Source organism: Vigna radiata, unplaced genomic scaffold, assembly GCF_000741045.1.
Source record: "Vigna radiata var. radiata cultivar VC1973A unplaced genomic scaffold, Vradiata_ver6 scaffold_301, whole genome shotgun sequence".
NCBI lineage: Eukaryota > Viridiplantae > Streptophyta > Magnoliopsida > Fabales > Fabaceae > Vigna > Vigna radiata.
The window spans coordinates 293,491-298,578 of record NW_014543816.1 but is presented as its reverse complement, the minus strand read 5'-3'; the positions used below and the strand labels follow the sequence as shown (position 1 = coordinate 298,578).

Here is a 5,088-nt window from a genome sequence, read left to right as displayed (position 1 = left end):
CTTGCATTTTTCAGATACTTTGTAACCAAAGAGAAGAAGAAGAAGAATGAGTTTTTCTTACTAACCTTTGTTCAGTGCTTTCATCTCCCTTTTTCCTTCTCTTTCTCTGTGTTCCTCTTTTTCCTGGAGATTGTTCTTCCCTCCGTCATCTATGCTCCATGGAGATCGCAAGGGCTTCCCTTCTCACTTGCGTCAAGCTCTTTTTTTTCATCTACCTAACTTGTGACGCAGGAAGCTTCTACCGAAAGTATTATTTTGCTACACTGGATAAGTTTTTGCTGGGTTAGAAAGTTTTTGGGCCAGCACTGTTTTCTTTCGACCCAGTTTCATTAGTTTGTTAGCATTTTACTTTTTCCTTTTTTTTTCTTTCATAAATGTCTTTTTAATTTTAATTCAGAAATGTTACTTTGACACGCTCAGAGAAAATAACATTCATTTGACACGTAGTGGGACCTACTTTTTGTGAATGTCAGAAAGGGTATATTTGTCATTTGAGTCTGTGAACTGCTGTGGTGATATGTGAGACAATAAATGAAATGGTGCGTGTGAGTGTATTAGGATCCTGTCTCTAATTTGAATTTTTGAAAGGTCGACCATCTCATTTTGGAAGAGGCAATTTTTGCGCTAGGGTTAGAGTTGGGAGAGAAGGCGAGAAAGAAAAAAAAAGGAGAACTCCTTGGCTGCCACCGGAGGCTGGACGTGATCGGAAAAGTTCATACCGACGAAGTTGAAGTCCAAGGCGAAGTTCATACCGGACGTGATTGGTGTGGAGCGCAGAAGGTTTGTCCCGTTTTTATTTTCTCCCCTTTGTACTGTTTGAAGAATATAAAGTATGAGCTTCTTCCTTTCTTCTTTTGTCATGAGTCTATCTTTCCTTTTATTTTTGGTTTATTTTGGAAAAACACTAGACTAAAGGGATAAAGGTCGTGAGGGAGAGAGTTGCGGTAGGTGTGATACCCCAAAATATTATAATAGATATTTCTCTTCTTTGCATTACTAATAGTAAACATTTCTTCTTTGCATTACCAATTGGTGTTGCTGCCAGAACTCATGAAGTTTTAGCATCCAACCTGATACATGATGATTCATCAGCTTCACTTAGTGTTGGTTCTGTTGTCACTATTGTTCCTCACGTTTTCCCTTTTGAGGAGAGGTAACTGATTCCATGACCATTAAGAAGAGTGATAAATGTTTTATCTAATTATGCTATTCTGTTCTTTATGTGTTATGACATTTTAGTTGTTGCATTGTATTGATTCCTTTGAAGGATAAGTTATAAGTGAAGAGCTAGATGATCTGTGTTGTAGCCAAAATGAATCGATTTATGAAATTTTATCATGTCAGCAGAAATTATAAGTTACATAAAAAGATGATCGTAATTTGGTTGTCAAGTCACCGAGCTTGTATAGACTAAATTAACATTTCTAGGTACATTCATATATTATTTTTGTTCCTTCTTGTCTTGGCTGGTCAAAGAAATATCTTTAAACAGAGTACACTATAGAAGATTACTAATATTATCACTTTCTCTTTCAAACTATCTTAAATTTGATATGCTCATGAAAATCATTTTTAAATAATACTCATTTATACTATGAAGTAATGAACATTGTATTACATGAGTGGTTGTATTTATGTATGAATTATACACTATATGTATGAATTATACACTATATGTATGAATTATATACTATATGATAAACATTAGAAAGACATAAGTAAAGAAAATAAATAGGAATACCTATTGTTAATGACAGTATTGATTAGACAAGAAGGAATACCTATTGATATGATGGAGTTGGATTTTTTTTAAGAAACGAACTGCCAGTCAGACACCATCGAAGCTCATGATATGGTGGTCTCAAGTAAACGTAGGCATATTTGGCTTGTGTATCTGTGCTTATATATAATGATATTTGTACTATCTTTTAAACCAATGCCTTTTTATCTTCACTTTTGCAGTTACTTTTATTTGAGTTCCATTTTCTAAGCGGTTAATTTCTACCCAATTTCATTGTGTACATATCAATATTAGTATGTGTTTTTGTGCATAGTAATCAACAATTTCATATAGTGTGATTACTGGAAATTATGTAAGGAATTAATTAATATTATTTAGTCTCCTAATTATTGTTAATAGTGGGCTAGAAATTGCCCAGGAATATGGTTTTATTTTCATGGTTCTACTATCTTCTTATTTCTTAAAATTAGACAAAATGGTTTTTTTTATTAAGCATTCTCTTTTACCTCTATTCTTATGATGTAACTTGTGACTTTTATTGGAGTTTGTGTAACTTTCTCCAAACATATTAAATGTTCTCATGCTTCCTTTTGCCTTCTCTTCTTACTACATTTTGTTAAATTTTTACTATGTCCTTTGATCGATTCTTAAACTAATTGACTTAATTGAATAGCTTCAAAATCTGAGCATGATACCTGTAGGTTGGTAAATTATATTTTGCTGTCTTAATTTTTCTTTTCTATGACTTGTATTAGATTGTAAATGGTCATGAAGTTTTGAGCAAATTTGTTGGGGAAATTGAAAAGAATGTGAGAGACCTTTTTGCTGACGCCGAACAGGATCAGAGGACCCGAGGTGATGGATATATAAACCCATTGTATATTTCTTAAGTTGAATTTTCAAATAATTCACTTTAATTGTTCACTGTTTTACAGGGGATGAAAGTGATTTGGATGTTATAATCTTTTATGAAATTGATGCTATTTGCAAGGTATAAGGTTTTTTAACTTTAGTTCAACACCAATTATCTACTGCATTGCTATTATGAGTACATCAATTACAGTTAATCAGCAACAAGTGAGTTCACGATAACTGGTGGAATATCTTTATACTAAACCTTAAACTAACTTGATTATGGTCACTTATCAATGTTTGTTTTTATATTCATTTTGTCTTGGTGTAGCATTACCTAGAAAATTTCAACAGCTCAGTTCAGATAGATCAATGAAGCCCTGTATAATTTGACTTGTTATTTTAACTTTTCAACTTAAACTTAATAAACTCTTACCTTGCTCTTTCTCCTACAAAAAAAAAAAGTGAACCTGCAACTTCCATGAAATATAAGTAATCTAAATATAGTATTTAGCATGACTAAGTATCTATTAAATGTGTGGTTTATATGTTTGTTTTTATCTTTTGAGACGAAACCTTTTCATTCTGGCTCGTATATCTTTTCAGCGTTTATGATGAACCAATTCCTCTTAAGGAACTTGCTGATCATGTGACTAGTTATGTGCACCTTTGTACACTATATTGGTGCCTCAGTTTCAATCAGATCACATCTCTTGTAGTCAATTCAAATTTATATTTTGTTGTACTTCATATTAATAATAGATAAAATCATTTCTTTATGTTGTCTGACTACACATCTAAGCAATTTATTTTACATATATCATCTGAAGTAATTTGTAGTGTTAAACTATTATGATCCCTGTTTTAAAATAGATTTCAGACTTATCTAGCTACACAGTTGAATTTTGTTTCATCAAAGAGTTCATTTTTAATATCATATGCCCGTGAAACAAAATACATATAAATTATTGCACTGTTTGTTTAACTAGTGTCATGCGTGACAAGTCACCAATAAAGGTTCCATTGAAAAGGAATCGTATTAAATTCTTGATATGTAATATCCTCTATTTAAATATTTTCTTTTCATCTCCCTATCTCTTGTTTTGGTTAAATCTTGTATTGTTTGTTTTTAAAGGAATATACATGAGATTGTGTCATCATTCTCTTCGTTACATGGCAAAGAAGTTTCTGACACTTAAATATTTTATGAATATACTTGCAGCAAACGTTATAAATTGTCATGTTCAACTCGAAGAGGTGTCGGAAAAATCAAAGGCGTTTATACTGCTGACAACCTGAGAGCACCAACTCAAATTTCAGAGTATACATCTAGTGTTTTCCCAAAAGTTAATGCTTTATTCATACTCCTCAGATCGAATTCCATTTATCACCGACAATGGTGCATGGTTATTCCACATAGACTACAGATTTGGGTAGTAAAAAGTGAACTGGTTTGAGTGCATGGTTATACTGATTAAAATGCTCAAGTAGAGTTTATATTGTGAAGGTCCATAAAATAATTACGACCGAACTGTATTAAGAAACAGAATAATTTTAATGATGAACAATTCTCTTGTAACTTTTCCCTGACAACTGTATGAAATTTGCGTTAAAGATTATAGTATGATGCATTCTGTTTTGAAATGATATCTGAAGGAAAACTTGCTTTTAAATGTTTACAAATGAAAATCGTAACAACCTCGATTTAGCAACTTAAATCATATTATATTCGGGATTGATTTGTAATAAACAAATGATACAGCTAAAATTTATTTTGCACCAATATTTTATTGGGTTGAATGAAATATGGAAAGATGGAATGAAGATCAATGTTCTCTTATTTTATTTAAAACAAGTTCAAAGTAAATTTACAAATCCTAACTCTTAATGGTACCTTTTTATTTAAATTTTTGTATACTCTTTAAATCCAAATTTCATAAATTTTTTAATTGTTAATTTTTGGATAAATTCTATATCTAGTCCTTTATTATAACCACGTTAGAACTAGACAAATAAAATTAAACACTCTAAAAGGCAATTAACTAAAATTAATATAGCATATAAGGTAAAAAATGAAAAGCTTAATTTATTTTAATTGTTTTTATAAAAAAAAATACATGAAACCTTAATGTACACAACAATAAATTGGTGAAAATCATTACTGTAGTAATTTCTTAAACAATTAACTTTATGTGGTTAGTCATTTTGTACACTAACAAAATAGGTTAAAGACATGTGGCATAAGTGAGTGAAAAACGGATTTCATTGCTGCAGTAAGTGGTTATGTCTTAAGTTCAATGTTGTTGTTTCATAAAGGTGTTTTGAACAAGAATAAAAGTGTTTTAATTGAATCCCAATGATCACATTTCTTTGGTGCAGTAAGTGATTATGTCTTAAGTTCAATGTGGTTGTTTCAGAAAAGTGTTTTGAACAAGAATAAAAGTGCTTTAATTGAATACCAATGACCACATTTGTTTGGTGCAGTAAGTGGTTAT

General features: G+C 31.0%; 1 long non-coding RNA gene across 1 annotated transcript; it reads left to right on the top strand.

Annotated features, from left to right (window-relative positions):
- Positions 1-1,121: 1,121 nt before the first annotated feature.
- Positions 1,122-2,733, top strand: LOC111241200. Its single transcript, XR_002667031.1, has 3 exons — positions 1,122-1,153; positions 2,497-2,596; positions 2,677-2,733. It is a non-coding gene; the product is annotated as an uncharacterized LOC111241200 (long non-coding RNA).
- The last annotated feature ends 2,355 nt before the right edge of the window (positions 2,734-5,088 follow it).